Source organism: Myotis myotis, unplaced genomic scaffold (genome assembly GCF_014108235.1).
Source record: "Myotis myotis isolate mMyoMyo1 unplaced genomic scaffold, mMyoMyo1.p scaffold_m19_p_2, whole genome shotgun sequence".
Lineage (NCBI taxonomy): Eukaryota > Metazoa > Chordata > Mammalia > Chiroptera > Vespertilionidae > Myotis > Myotis myotis.
This window is the reverse complement of record NW_023416324.1, coordinates 28,957,952-28,974,700: the sequence shown is the minus strand read 5'-3', so window position 1 is coordinate 28,974,700 and position 16,749 is coordinate 28,957,952. Positions and strand designations below refer to the sequence as shown.

The 16,749-nt window shown below is 44.2% G+C and overlaps 1 protein-coding gene across 6 annotated transcripts in view; it reads right to left on the bottom strand.

The window, feature by feature from the left end:
• Positions 1-16,665, bottom strand: part of FOXJ3 (forkhead box J3) — a 127,703-nt gene extending 111,038 nt beyond the window's left edge. For all 6 annotated transcript variants that reach the window (XM_036347272.1, XM_036347276.1, XM_036347271.1 and 3 more), the window contains exon 1: positions 16,494-16,665. The gene's annotated coding sequence lies outside the window, so the exon portion shown is untranslated. The remainder of the gene's footprint in view (positions 1-16,493) is intronic.
• Positions 16,666-16,749: the final 84 nt, after the last annotated feature.

Genomic DNA, 16,749 nt, shown 5'->3' with positions numbered 1-16,749 from the left:
AGACAAGATTTCTACTCCCACAATGTCCATAATCTTGAGAAATGAAAATTCTACACAAGAACATAAACTTGGTAAAAGAAAAACGGATGTTTGTGCCTTGAAGAGTTCCAGTTTAACTCAAAGGGGGAGCTAACAGAACCAATGAGTAACAAGACAAAAACAGTTTAGTTTGCATTGATTCAAAAGAATCCCTGATCAGGACATGATTAAAGTAATGCATAAAGAACTTTCAACTGGCAGCTTTGGGGAGGGGGAAGGGGGCGCAACTATATAATAAACCCTGACCAGGAAGGTAAATAATCTGCTTCATGTTCTTTCTGTCTCTACCATTGTGCCAGGTACATGTCAAACCTTTCTATCTCCCACAATGCCTAACACATTTTGTGCATGATAAATATTTCAAAATGTTTGCCTGCCCATCGACCTATGAACTAGGAGGTTAAGGTTCGATTCCTGGTACATGCCGGGGTTTCAGCCTGCTTCCCCAGTAGGAATTATGTAGGAAGCAGCCGATCAATGATTCTCTCTCCTCATTGGTGTTTCTATCTCTCCCTCTCCTTCCCTCTCTGAAATCAGTAAAAATATGTTTTAAAAAAAATGTTTGCTGAACTGCTGTAAAGGAAGGAAAACTCATATACATAAAAGAACAGTAAAGAAACTTGGTACAAAGACATGAAGGGTCAAAGAAGTAGAAGGAGTAAAATTATGCAAAAAGTAAGGGTGATCTGTGTTATGTTAAAAGAGACAAGAAACATAACCAAATATAATAGGTAGACCTTGTCTGGAAATTGATTAAATCAAAACCAGCAGCTGCCCTGGCTGGCTTGGCTCAATGGACAGAGCGTTGGCCTACAGACTGAAGGGTACTGGATTCAATTCTGATCAAGGGCACATGCCCGGGTTGCGGGCTCGATCCCCAGTAGCAGGCATGCAGGAGGCAGCTGATCGATGATGCTATCTCATCACTGTTGTTTCTATCTCTCTCTCCCTCTTTTCCTCTCTGGAATCAACAAAAAATATGTATGTTATAAAAAACAAAAGAACATGCCTCCTCTTAAAAAAAAAAAAAAATAGAATACTTAAGCAAAAGACAGTTGAGACGTTTTGGCAAATAGCTTAATAATGGTTGACTCTGATGGATCTATAGCAAATCACTATATTTTATCTACTTTTGAGTATACTCAGCAATGCAGTAGGACTTTTGATATTACTTTGTTACTTGGTCAAATCCAGCATTGTACAATTAACTCTTTTTCTTTTCTTTCTCAGATTTCAGGAAGCTTAAGAATGACTGGTACTTCTGAGAAAACAGCCTGGACTCAATCAGAAGAAAACCAGCATTCATTTATTAGCTCTACTAATAGAAAATCTCTCTGAATCTACTCAAAGAACTTCTTGTAAATTAATATGAGAAATGATTATGAGCCAAGAAAGTGACTCAGCTACTAATAAGAAACAAAATACAATCTCAGGATTCATTAGAAGAATAGAATCCAGATCCAAGGAAGGTATACAGTCCCATGTACTCTTCACTGCTTAGTTCACAAATGGAGTATTGTGTTCTGTTTGGAGCACCTCATTTTAAGAACACTTACAAGCTAGAATGATTACAGGGAGGGATATCCTATCTAATAAAAGAATAACATGCTAATTGACCATCACTCACTGGGCACTGGGCACATGTCAATTAACATGCTAATTGATCATGGCCGCCACAAGATGGTCGGCAGGGGAGGGCAGTTGTGGGCGATCAGGCCTGCAGGGGAGGGCAGTTGGGAGGGACTCAGGCCTGCAGAGGAGGGCAGTTGGGAGCGATCAGGCCTGCAAGGGAGGGCAGTTGGGGGGGACTCAGGCCTGCAGAAGAGGGCAGTTGGGGGTGACCAGGCCTGCAGGGGAGGGCAGTTGGGAGGGACCAGCCCTGCAGGGGAGGGCAGTTAGGGGCAACCAGGCCTTCAGGGGAGGACAGTTAGGGGTGACCAGGCCAGCAGGGGAGGGCAGTTAGGGGCAATCGGGCTAGCAGGGGAGCAGTTAGGCATTTATCAGGCTATGAGGGGAGTGGTTAGGGGCAATCAGGCAGGCAGGCAGGCGAGTGGTTGGAAGCCAGCAGTCCTGGATTGTGAAAGGGATGTCCGACTGCCCATTTAGGCCTGATCCAGTGGGATCCCAGATTGGAGAGGGTGCAGGTTGGGCTGAAGGATCCCCACCACCCCCACAGTGCATGAATGTCGTGCACCAGGCCTCTAGTAGAGGATAAAACACAAAAAAGACACTAGTCTCCATCCTAGAATAGTCAACACAGGTTAATTAATAACACGCCCAAAGCAAATCTGATATAAATTTGAATGCACAGGTTATCTGCCTCAATAAGAAATGCTCCTTACATAAGGAAATTCTTTAGATCAAGGATTTTTCAATATTCTGCAGTCAGAGAAATAACTATGAAGCCATCAGCTCCTCTTAAAGCCATCTATCCACACCACTAAATGCATTGTTCTTCAAACAAGCTGTCATTCTGCCTTTCTAGTTAAAAACTAGAAAGCAAGATTCCAAGATATTCATATGCCAAGTATCTCTCTGTGATGTCTCTCGCGAACTAAAAGATAGTGTTTTTGCCGACAGGGACTCTGTCTTTTTACTTTATCCCTGGCATCTATTACAGTGCCCAGGACATAGCAGGTGATGAATCAATGAACAAATTAGTGAGAGAAATTAATGAGTCCTATGTCACTGGATGAAAACAGTACCTTAAAGAAGCACTAACAATTTGGTTTTTCTTATTAGAAACCTGATAAGGAAATGGAAGCATGAGTAGATCCCAAACCTAGTTTTCATTATAAAGCAGTATGCTATTTTTAGGTTATTTACTGATAAGTAACTACTGTATGTAAACTTAAGGTCTTGGTTGCTTCTGGGGGACTAAAATTAATTTCTTCAATCAGCTGAGCTAAATTACTAAATTATAATGCAAAGAAAAACCCAAAGCACTTAATACGCCCACAACTCAATCCATAAGATCATAATCAAATAATTTATCAAACTTATTTATTAACTGCCCAGAAAGCAAAATACTTTGATAGCACCACGTGTGAAACTGCTCTTCAAATGTGCTATCATTTATACTTTTCCAAATTCTCATTTGAACCATAAAAATCATACATTTGTTTTTCTGACAATAAAAAAGATATATGCTCATTGTAGATATCTTAGAATATATTAATAGGCTCAAGGGAGACAATAAAAACTATCCATTGTGATGTTTTCTTTCCCAGTCTTTTTCTCTATGTAGTTACAACTTCTTTATATACTGTCACTAGGGGCCCAGTGCATAAAATTCGTGCACTGGGGTGGGGGGGGGGTTCCCCTCAGCCCAGCCTGCCCCCTCTCACAGACTGGGAGCCCTCAAGGGATGTCCTATTGACTGCTTAAGCCCGTTCCCATAGGGCATAGGCCTAAGCCGCACTCTGGCCTCCCTCTGAGGGAGGTGACTGGGTTGATCAGGGGAAGGCACCAGCTCCATCACCCCGCTGCTGCAGCCACTGCCAGCCACCGCAGCCGCCAAGGTGTTTTCATCAACACAGACTCCAGTCCCTTCACCATGAAAAAATGACAACTTTCTTTAGGCATTTTCAAGATGTGTCTTTCATAGGATATGACATTTTTCTTTTTTTTTTATCCTCCCCTGAGGATATGTTTCCATTGATTTTTAGAGAGTGTGGAAGAGAGGGAGAGACAGAGAGAAACATCAATGTGAGAGGGACACTTTGATTGGTTGCCTCCTGCATGAGCCCTGACCTGGGCCCCGGCCAGGGAGGAGCCTGCAACCTACGTACATGCCCTTGATCATAATCGAACCTGGACCCTGTGGTCAGCAGGCCGAGGCTCAATCCACTGAGCCAAACCAGCTAGGGCAGGATATGACATTTCTTAGCCCCTCCAGCAGCGGACCTTTGTTTTTTTCCTCCAGGGATGTGGTGGAAAAACCCTAGATCACCTTCTTGGATTCTTATAACCCAAGGTACCAAGAACACTGCAAGTGGCGGCACACAGGGGGCTTAACCAATGAGCGGTCAGAAAAGGTGTTTACACTCAAACTGGTTTAGCTCAGTGGATAGAGTATTGGCCTGCAGACTGAAGGGTCCCAGGTTTGATTTCTGTTAAGGGCATGTCCCTTGGTTGGGGGCACAACCCCAGTGGGGAGTGTGCAGGAGGCAGCTGATTGATGTTTCTCGCTCATCGATGTTTCCAACTGTCTATCCCTCTCCCCTCTTCTCCTTAAAAAAACAATAAAATATATTTTTTTTAAAAAAGAAAAGGTGTTTCCTCTGCAGCTCATGTGCAGAGGGCCCCCTGCATTGTGTCCACTGGGCTAGGGGCATGTCCCTGCTGCCAGGGGGCGGGGGGGCACCCCCTCGAGGCCGGCAGCCAGCCCCGCGTTGTGGGCGCCAGGCTAGGGGGCGTGGACCCAGGCCGCCGCTTGGCACCGGAGCACGTACAAGCAGCCATGGGGCAGGAACATCCGCTTAGCTCCTACACCAGGGGTGGGCAAACTTTTTGACTCGAGGACCACAATGGGTTCTTAAACTGGACCGGAGGGCCGGAACAAAAGCATGGATGGAGTGTGTGAACTAATATAAATTCAAAGTAAACATCATTACATAAAAGGGTACGGTCTTTTTTTTTTTTTTAGTTTTATTCATTTCAAATGGGCCGGATCTGGCCCACAGGCCGTAGTTTGCCCCACGGCTGGCCTACACCCATAGGTCCGGAGTGGCCAGGGGCGTTCTGGGACCCCGGCCGCTCAGGGCCTACACATGAGCCTACAGGCTAGGAGTTGCTTGGGTCCCAAGGATGTTCCCGGGACCCAGGCCACTTGGGGCCTGTGTATACAAATTAACCTGCCATCTTTGTCAGGTTAATTTGCATACTCACTCCTGATTGGCTGGTGGGCATAGCAGAGGGACGGTCAATTTATATGTTTCTCTTTTATTATATAGGGCTAAAGGCCCAGTGCACGAATCCGTGCACCAGTGGGTTCCCTTGGCCTGCCCTGCGGGATCAGGCCAAAACTGGCTCTCTGACATCCCTCGAGGGGTCCTGGATTGCGAGAGGGTGCAGGCCAGGCCAAGGGACCCCACCAGTGCACAATCAGGGACAGGAAGGGATGCAGGATGGCTAGCCAGGGAAGACCTGCGGGAGGGCTCCTGGGCATGTCCGGCCCATCTCATTCAGTCCCAATTGGCTGAACCCCAGCAGCAAGCTAACCTACGGGTCAGAGCATCTGTCCCCTGGTGGTCAGTGCACATCATAGTGAACAGTTGAGCAGCCTTAGCATATCATTAGCATATTACACTTTGATTGAACGGACTGGACACTTAGCATATTAGGTTTTTATTATATAGGATTCATCCTACCCGCTGAGCAAGAGGCAATACCCTATAGCACTAACCCAGGCACCCTCGTGTTCTAGGTACAATTTCTCAATGCCTAAATTTTATCAGTGTATACTTCCATAAAAAAGACCAAACCTGCTATTTAGTAATCCTTACATTTGAATAATACTTCCCTTCTGATTCCAACTCCTCCTTACCTCTAGAAGTCTCCAAAGAATGCAGGCTCAAGTAAAAATGCATCCAATGACTGAAAATTGACCCAAATTTAATAAGGGAAGAAGTTGCTCCCAATAGTTTTATGTCCCCAAGTCTGATATTACCACAGACAAGAGTTGTTCCAACGAGCCCAGGTCCTTTGGGGTCCATAATCTTTCATTTATACTTCAAAAATATAGTCTTTATAAAAACTTTGTCAGTTTCCTACTAAAGCGTACAAGACTAGAAACAGAATGCAGGATCTGGGTTCCTGTCTCTGCTCTACTACTATATTGACTCTGTGACACTAAGTCTTAGCTTGTATCTTCTCCATTTGTCAATAGGAATATTACTTGCCCTATCTATAATACAGGGCTGTTGTGAGTCTCCAAAATACATCAGATCAGAGATAATGTTTTTTCAAAAAGTATTATTCAAATGTAAGGTGGAAATCTTTCCAAAACACACATGCTCTATAATCTATACTAATAACAGGGAAACATGCTAATTAGACCAGATGTCTTCTGGACATTATTCCGGATGTCCTTCTTGAGAAAGCTGGGAGCCGGGGCGAAGCCAGCTGGGGTGCCAGGTGCCTGTGGGCAGCTGGGGTGAGGACAGCCAGGGTCCCAAGTGCCGGAGAGAAGCTGGTGCTGGCAGCCGGGGTAAGGGAGGCATACTCTTGCATGAATTTTCATGCATTGGGCCTCTAGTAACAATATAAAATCCTAGAGGCCTGGTGCATGAAACTCCTACATGGATAGGGTCCCTAGGCCTGGCCAGCAATCAGGGCTGATCTGTGGGGCGATCAGGGAGGTGGGGGGGGAGGGGCCCACTCGCATCTGCCTTGGCTGGCCTAGGGCCTGCAGGCTGGGGGCAGCTCCTGCATTGAGCGTCTGCCCCCGGTGGTCAGTGCGCATCATAGCGACCAGTCGTTCCGCCGTTTGGTCTATTTGCATATTAGGCTTTTATTATATAGGATGGCTTCCCCTGATAGGCAAATATGCTATTTTTAATGGTGATTACTATATATGGTGCAATAATACCATTAATACCTCCTTACACAAAGTAGACAGGTAAAACATGTCATAGACACACAGACCCATCCTTAGCAGCAAAAGCTGATGCCATATATTGTTTATGTCCTGTCACGACAGTCTGCTGTATCTTAGTTCAGAAAAGTAAATCTGGCCCTGACTGGTTTGGCTCAGTGGATAGAGCGTCGGTCTACGGACTCAAGGGTCCCAGGTTCGATTTTAGTCAAGGGCATGTACCTTGGTTGCGGGCACATCCCCAGTGGGGAGTGTGCAGGAGGCAGCTGATCGATGTTTCTCTCTCATCGATGTTTCTAACTCTCTATCCTTCTCCCTTCCTCTCTGTAAAAAATCAATAAAATATATTAAAAAAAAAAAAAGTAAATCTGCTCCTGACTACAGCATATTTAGCTGTTGTATCAGTAATAAATTTCCCAAAGTTCTATAGCCAAGCCACAGAAACTTTTTAGTTAAGTTTAATAATTTAATAAGCACCCATGTAACCATCAGCCAAAATCTATGATCTTAATAATAACATATTTCTACCATAGTAAACTCACTTCCCAATCCCATCTTTCTGTAAGCAAACATAATTTGAAATTATTATTAAGTTCTAGAAGTCTTCCCAATTCCTCACACAAATCTGTTTCAACACACAGTAAGACCAGGTCTTAACCTTAGGAAAAAAGTTGATTCCAACTTCCAAAATGCTATATAATAAAAGCCTAATATGCAAATCCACCAAACGGCGGAACAACCAGTGGAACTACTGGTCGCTATATGCACACTGACCACCAGGGGGCAGACGCTCAACACAGGAGCTGCCCCCAGCCCGCAGGCCCCAGGCCAGCAAGGCGGAGGCCAGCCGGGGGCCCCCAATCGCCCCGCCGGTCATCCCGCAGAGGGAAGCAACCAGTGGTGGCAGCGGGGGACGGAGCCAATGAGCAGGCAACACCAGGCTGGCCAAGGCAGGTGCCAGTGGGGGACCCCTGATCACCCCACCTGTTGCCCCACAGATGGCCCTGATCACTGGCCAGGCCTAGGGACCCTACCCGTGCACTGGGCCTCTAGTCTTTAATAAGGTCACATCAGCACCATACCCTAGCAACCAATCAGGTGAATCTTATTTCCTTGATACCACTGGATGGTACTCTGTCTAGGTAAAATTTAGTCACAGCTTTCAGTTTTATATTCCAGGTGAAATCTTAATTAAAAGATAGTTTACTAAGTAAAGTATCCTTCAGACACAGGGTCATATTGGAATAATCAGTCAACTCGTCAATGGAATCAATGACCCTCCCTACATGATTTGAAGATAATGAAAAAATAGTCAATACTATGATTTCAATGTTTGTATCCCCCACCCAAGTTCATGTGTTAAAATTCTAACCCCCAAACATAAAGGTATTAGGAAGTGAGGTCTTTGGGAGGGGGTTAGGTCATCAGGGTAGAGCCTTCATGAATGCAATTAGTGTCTTACAAAAAGAGGCTCCAGAGGGAACCCGTGTCCCTTCTATCATGTGAAAGCACAGCAAGAAAATGCCAGCTATGAACCAAGAAGAGGGCACTACCCAAAATATCATGCTGGCACCTTTTCTTTGACTTTCCAGTCTCCAAAACTATGAACAATAAATTCCTGTTATTTATAAGCTATCCAGTCTGTGGTATTTTGTTCAGCAGCACAAAGGGACTAAGACATCCAACATGTTGAATTTCTAGAGACTCTGTCTAAAAACTCCCACTCAGGGGCTTTCCCCATCCCCAAACTGTTAGCAGTCAACTTGGAAAAGAGTTCTCTAAGACTGTTTTAACAACAGTTCCACTTCTTGCGTTACATAAGTTTGAGTCCATTACAGACTGCTTCACCTGCTGATGATGAGAAATAAGTCAAACAGTGTAATTAATTTAGGTCTGAATATGCCAAATTAAATCACTTTAGATTTCTGGTAAAATTCTTAGAACAACCAGAGTGGTTTAGTACTTACCAGAAACTAGGCCTATTAATGTGTCAAAGTAAGAGTTCTTATTGAATATGGTCCTAATTATCTTACATTCATAATTATCCTGTATTTTGTTACAATACATTATGAGTCTCATGTACTGTTTCATGCTTTGTCTCAATTCTATAGGAAATAACCAGTTTAAAAGACATTGCATTCTCAGGTTACCAATTGATATGTCAAGTAGAATAGTAGCCAAAGGTACCTAACTACAAAAGGTTACTTAAAATAACTACAATGCCACTGTTATAAATATAAATACAACATCTGGTTACATATAACAAAGCTATTTCCATATCCCAACAGATGGCCCATAGTAATGCTTTGCTGATCTGGTTATAACAAATTCTATTAAATCCAAAACCCTGTATAGCAGATGCCTTTTCCAATTTCAGTATAAGTCAATCTCTTTAACGAAAACACTGTGCTTTGGTTCTTGCTATTTGTACACTAAAACCCAGTTATGCCAATTAAGATGGCCAAATTTTTTGACAGTTGTTAAAAAATATCACTGTGGTGTTTTCTGAGTTTGGGGGTAGAGGAAGTTAAAGAGTACCTCCATCTAGGACTGAAAGGCTGACTGTTCAAAGTGAAAAACAAAAATTCACAGTTAAAGGAAGGCTGAGGAGAGGTAAAGCGAGTTTTAGCTGTCTCAAGCCAAGGTTTCTGAATAGCAGCAATGTGAAAAGCTAAGTGACTAACACAGCCGACAGTGAAAAACACTGAAAATAATGCAATTTCTGAGTTGAGAGGCTATTACGAGGGAAAACAAAAAAAAAAGTACCTGACTGCCTAAACAACATGTACACTGTAGTGTTAGGTTCCTATTTAAAAGAAATGTGGATGCAATGTCAACTTAATTTTGCTGTTGGCTTCCCCAACTATATTCAAAATCCAATCTTCATATTCCAGTCATGCCTTAATTTGAAATATCACCCTCTATTAATTCACAACACAGTAAACAGTAAATAGCCATTAAATTCTGAAAACAAACTGCAGTGGTTCAAACTTTGGCTCTTTCCAGTCCTAGCTCTATTCCCTTAAGCAAGTTACTTAACCACTCTGTGCGAATTTCCTCTTCTGCGGGGAGCCACTCACTGCCAATACTATCATGCGAGTGCACCAAGGAACACAGGAAGGCCGATGGACCTTGGGTATTAGCAGGGATAACACCAAGCACCATTGTTCGTTTTGAGATAGCGGTGGCTTGAAGCAATTTCCTGACCTAATAGCCTCAAAATAAATGTTTACTGCACCTTACTGATCTTTATTGACCTTAGAGACAGTCTGTCTGCTACCTGTCTGCCGTTCTTTGCTGAGAGCAAGATGTGTATCTAAAACTGAATAAAAAGCGGGTAAGGCCAGGTTTCAGTGTGCCTCTCCGAGAGAGGTCTCCACCTGGCCCCCCCACCCCTTAATAATTCATATTTCTTGTCTAGTGTTTTCATTTGTGCATCGACCCCTTCTTCAGATCCTGAGCCCTAGCCATGCCAGTCCCGGCACTCTTATATAAAATTTTGATAATAAAATCTACCAGGGGGGCGGGCTACAAGGGGTCAATGGAGGAAAAAAAGGAGACATGTAATATTTTCAACAATAAAGATTTAATTTAAAGAAATAACATAAATTTTAAAATATACCTTTTAGAGTTGTTATGATTATATGAGTAATAAATGTAAGGTACTTAGAACATTTTTGGGCCCATAGTAAGGCCTCAAAAAATGTTAGCTACTATTATTATCACAACCCTTATCATCACATTAATCTACACTAAATTTCTGGGGAGAAAAAAGGGCAGAAATATTTAATGACATCTAAATCACAGAGCAAACAAATGATAGAATCTGGGTTTTTTTTCTAAATCTCGTCATTTTAAGTCCTGAAGATTAAACATTAAAACTTACTGATTCCCTAAGTAAGGGGATTTTCCAGTCCCTCTAATTCTCTAGGAATTCACATGGGGATCCTTTAAGTTAAAACAGCAGCATACAGTAGTGGAAATAGCAATGGACATGGACTAAGATGACCTAATTGTTCCATCACTGACAACTGCAATCTTTTTTTTTTATTGAGTTCAGAGAAGAAGGGAAACGGAGACAGAGATAGAAACATTAATGATGAGAATTAGAAACATCAATGATGAGAGTCATTCATTGGCTGCCTCCTGCATGCCCCCACCTGGGGATCGAGCTCGCAACCAGGCATGTGCCCTGACTGGGAATTGAACCATGACCTCCTGCTTTGCTTCATAGGTTGATGCTCAATCACTGAACCACAAGTGTGCAAACTTGGGCAAGTCAACGAATCTAAACTTCAAATTGTTCATCTTAAAAAATGCTGTGTCTATCAGGGCTGTTATGGAATCAAATGAGATAATGTATGAAAACAAAACATGTAAACCATAAACACACTATATAAATGTTCAAGGGCCATATCATACTCATCTTTGTATCTCCAATAATACCTAGTAGAATGCATAGCAGAGGTTATGACCTAAGAGAAAAGCCATGGGAGGAGTGGAATTGGCAGGATGAGGATTAAGATAAAGATAGGGAAGGGTGTTTTTTTGTGTGGTTTTTTTTTTTAAAAAAAAAAGTAAAAAACCCAAATGTCCATCAAGGGATGGAAGAATGAATAGATAAAAGGTATACCAGCCATACATGATACCAGCCATACATGACTATTACTTACCAACAAAAATGAGATACTAATATAAATTACAAAATGGATAACCTTTGAAACATTATGCTTTTGGAAAAGAAGCTACACACAAGACTATATATTGTATGATCCATTTATTTGAAACCAGGAGCCCACCGCGATACAAAATCCCGCAGCGCCGCCCACTCCCTCTCCGGCCCTTGAAGCAGCCATGGTCACTGCTGATCAGAACCTCCCCCAGCACAGGCGTGAACGCGGAGGCCCCTGCCACCCCAACTCCGACGCTGCGCGCACAGCCTCCTCCTGTCCGGTCAACCCGTTACAGAGTCCCGGTTAATTAGCATTCTCTATTTTATATATATTGTCCGGAATAGACAAAACTATGGAGATGGTAAGTACATTAGTGGTTGCCTAGGGTGGGGGGGGAGGGGGCGGGTAAGGAGTGACTGCTAACAGGTACAAATGTTCTTTTTTGGAATAATGAAATATCTAAAGATTTGGTGATGGCTGCACAACTCAGTGAATACGTACACTAAAAACCATTGAATTGTATACTTTAAATGGATCAATTGTGTAGTATGTGAATTATATCTCAATAATACTTCTAAAAATTTGTTTGAGAGAACCGTGAAAGTATAAAAATCACTGACTTTGGAACACAAGTTTTTTTCTTTTTTTTTAATATGTTTTTATTGACTTCAGAGAGGGAGACAGAAACATCAATGAGAGAATCATTGATCGGCTACCTCCTGCATGCCCCCTACTGGGGACTGAGCCCACCACATGTGCCCTTGACTAAAATCAAACCCTTCAGTTCGCAGGCCGACACTCTATCCACTGAGCCAAACTAGCTAGGGCCACAAGTTTTCCTTTTTAAATGAATAAAAAGGCAAGTTTTCTGATATCTGATTAGCTCTGACATGTGGACAAGAATGAAGACTGGAGGAAGCAGTAGGAGAAAATGCTACAAATTACACCAGACCATAATGTCACTACAAATCCTCTATGGAAAACAAATCTGGCATCTGTTCTTATCCTTCCTTTCAAAATTCTCTCTAAGGTTACAAATTACCTCCTGGTCCTAGTCTTACTAGTAGTTCAGTAATCTTTTCATCGTGATCATTGTTTCTGAACTTGGAGTACACTTGATACTGTCAACCACACTACCATCCCTATCCTTGGCTTCTGTAGCAGATGTACCTCTTGGTTCTTCTCAGAATGCTTTACCTATTAGCCTATAATGTCTCCCAAAGTTCCAAATCTCAAAGCTCTTTCAACATCATACTACTGACCTCCCAATACACAATCTATACTGCATCTCTATAGGAATGCAATACAGACACTTCTACTCTAGTCAGCTCTGGGTTATCTTCACTAAGCCTGGAAAGCTGTGGTGTGGCTCAACCAAAATAACTAATTCCTATGCTATTTCTACAGGACTTTGCAATGTGATATACATTTTTTTATTCTGAACAAATGTTCTCCTAATTGTTTTGCTTAGATCAATACTAAACTAAGTGTGCATTTCCAGAGCCAAACCAGAAGGGAGAGAAGGCTATCAGGAGTGGCAGGAGCACTAGCGTGCTATTGAAAAATTGACTGAACACAATCTAGTGTTGCCCATAACCAACTTTAGCTCATTTTCCTGAACAGTGACACTTTCCTATTTTCTTCACTATTATCAGCCATCCTCCCAGCACTCTGGGCTCGACTTTAATGTTTTATTTGCTCTCTTACCTTTGTCCACATTCAGTCATCAATGAGTTCAAATTAATTTTTACTCACACAAATGTCTTCTTATATATTCTATACTTTCTTAGGACAGTTTAATTTATAATTAAATGTATAAGCTCAACAGTATAATTTATAATTAAATGCATAAGTTCAAAAGCCAGACTGCCTGGGTTCAAATCCTAGTTGGCTCTGCTGCTTCCTCTGTTGGAGTTTGGGCAAGTCACTTAATCTCTCTGTAACCCAGTTTCTCCATAGGAATAAGAAGACCTTATTATGAAGATTTAATGAGGTAAATACTACATGTAAAGAACTTAGAACAATGCCCAGCATACTGTAAGTACTCAATAAATGCTAACTATTATTTTATACCCATAATCACTATCTTACGCCAGATCCTTGTCATCTCATTCCTAAAATTCTCCAAGAGCATTCTAGGTAGTCTCCCAGCAGAACACTAGCTAAGACAAAAACCTCCCTCAGAAACAATATGCAGTAACTCCCATTTGACCCAGTGATCCCACTTCTAGGAATATATCCCAAGAAACTAGAAACACCAATCAGAAAGGATATATGCACCCCTATGTTCATAGCAGCACGATTTATAATAGCTAAGATTTGGAAACACCCTCAGTGCCCATCAGCAGATGAGTGGATTAAAAAACAGTGGTATATCTACACAATGGAATACTACACTGCGGTAAAAAAGAAGTTCTTACCATTTGCAACAGCATGGATGGAACTGGAGAGCATTATGCTAAGTGAAATAAGCCAGTCAGAGAAAGATAAATACCACATGATCTCACTCATTTATGGAATATAATGAACAACATAAACTGATAAACAAAAACAGATCCAGAGACAGAGAAGCATGGATCAGACAGCCTAACCTCAGAGGGAAGGTAGGAGAGGGTGGGGGTAAGGGGAAGAGATCAACCAAAGGTCTTGTATGCATGCATATAGGCCTAACCAATGGACACAGACAACACGGAGGTTGTCTGTGGGGAATGGAGGGTAGGTAATGTGGGGATAAGGACACATATGTAATAACTTAATAAAGAAAATTTAAAAATTAAAAAAGAAAAAAAGAAACAATATGCATCATCTTACTCCCACTCTTTAAAACCCATTGCAATACCCCATCAAACCAAACCCTGTATCATTGACACATTCTTCACCAATACCAATCCTAAGCTCATTTATTATTATTCACCAATACACATTCTCCATGCCAAAGTGCTTGGTATCTTTGTATGCTGCCACTTCTCTGTCTGCAAATACCAGTCACTCTCCTAGAATACATCTCTTCCCCTTTGAAATTTCTGTTTTTCAACTATCACTTATACCTTTGACTTTGGTTGCACTATTATTCCAAAAGTTTGTTACTTGGTAATTACAAATAATGGACCTTATTAGTGTTGTTTCCCCAACAGAAGTTGGAAGTGTTTGAAGAGACTACATATTTTATCTCTTGTGTCTCCTTCATACAGGCTACTTCACACACAGTACAGGATTTTGCAGGACACAAATGCTGACTGACTTACTAAAACAATATGCCTCAGAATGTTATCACAACATTCTCTATTTTCCACTGTCCCGCCCATATTTAGCACGATGAAAGCAGATGGAATCTGTATTTAAATATTTTTTTTACAAAGGAGAATATACCAGATAAAAGGAAAATATATACTCAAAGATAATGCACAATGCAAAAAAAAAACAAACCAAAAAAAGTTGAGAAGGCTGGCCATTTTGGAATCTAAAAAATGACTTCAAAATATTAAGACTTTTTATTTTATCTGAACTAATGAACCAAAGAGTCAAAATAAACATGTCCTGACCCCATCCAAAAAATACTTTAAAAAGGCATGACAAAGTCCTAGTATCTTCAGCAGCACAAAACCAAGAAGAAAATTCACTTCAACTCCGAGACACAAAATAAAACAGTAAGTCTCAGGTTTATCTAAACAACAACAACAACTACAAAACTTTAAAATGCAATCACATCTCTATATGCCACCAAACGTAAAAATGGAGAGGAGTTACAGCTTCTCTATAAATATCTGCTAAGGCCTGGGTGGAATAAAAGGCTCACTTCACTGCGACTGTGGCCCGTTCCCTATTAAGAGGGCAATCTGTGGTCACAAAAGCGGTAAGTACAGAAAGATGGAAACCTTCACCTGGAAGAGACAGGAAGGAAAGAAGCTACTCAAAACACGTTTCAAAACCAGTTTCCAAAAACACGGCGCCCTGACACCCAACAGACAGGGGGAAGTCAAATGAGAGAGTCCCCAGTAGACCAGCGACTCGGTGAAACTATCTGGCGCTGCCTTGCAAGTCAAAAACGACGCATACAGCTTCCGTGACTGACACACACGCTTGTCTCAATGGGAAACGCAGTAGAAGGGGGGGAAAAATTAAATAAATGCCCGGAAAAGACAAAACTGATGACCACTCACTCCACGGCCGGCCCAACACAGCTCATTCAGGAATCCAACTAGGAACAAGAGACGCAGATTGCACAACGCAGAAAAGAGACTCCTTGGCCAGCCATACACACAAGTAGAGAAAACTATACGCCCCGATGCACGCCGCTCGAGCGTGTTCTCCCTTCAGGACCAAGCGGGAGAGAGGAGGAAAGATGTCAATGAAACGGAGCCCCGCTGGCCCCTGCCGGCCTCGATTTCGAGCACAACTCCCGCCTCCTCCACCTCACGAGCTAGGCCTCAGCAAGGAACACTGACCCTAACACCTTCCACGCCGCCAGGAGGAAATCACAGAGGAAAAACCACCCCGTTAACCTCCCTCCTCACCAGCTGCAAAAATGGAGGGGGGTGGGGGTGGGGGGGAGGGAACACCCTACCACGTGGGCAGGATGCAACACACACAGGACAGCAACACGTCCGCATGGAACTGCTGCCTCCTCCTAAGGCCGGCAAAGGACGCGGCGACAGGATGGGTGGGAACGCGGGCCCCTCGCGCGGGCCTCCTCACCCCAAAGGGCAGCCCAGAGGCAGGGGGGGGGGGGGGGAACGGCCCGCCTCGCCCGCGGAAAAGCGCCCGCCAGCTTGAAGGGGAGAGGCTGCCTCGCGCCCGGGTAGGGAGCCAGCCCAGGCCAGGGGCAGGTCCTCGGTCCCGGCGCCCCCGGGAACCCCGTCAGGCTCCCCCGAGCCCCGCCTGGGGGAGGGGCGGGCGGGGCGGGAGTCACGGAGGCGCAGAGCCGCCGCTTCCCGGCTGAGGGGCAGCAGCAGCTGAGAAGCGCCGCGGGGGAGGGAGGGACCCGGCCCTCGCCGACCGCCAAGGCCCCAGCTCCGAGCGGGGCGCCCTGCTCCGCCCGCCGCCCACCCCGCAGCGCGTCCGCGGCTGAGAGAAGGGAGAGGGCGTCTCGCGGAGGGCAGCCCCAGCCTCCGTCCCGAGAGATGCCCCAGCCCCGCCTCCTCGCCCGCCGCCCCGGCTCGGCCGCCTCGGCGGCGGGCGCTCACCTCAGGCTGCGCAGGCCGGGACGGCCCGGCCGAGCCCCCGGCCGCTGCGTGCGTCTTCGCCCCCGGGAAAGGTCCCAACGGCGCCTGGTGTGAGCGGCCGAGGCCCCAAGCAGCGCCCAGAGCGGTGGCGGCAGCGGGAGCAGCCAACATCCGGGGCCGCGCACCCGGAACTACTTCCCGACCCGTTTCCCCTCTCCCGCCCCCGCCCCCACCCCCCCCCCCCGCCTCCGCCTCCCGCGACGTCGCTGCGCCACCG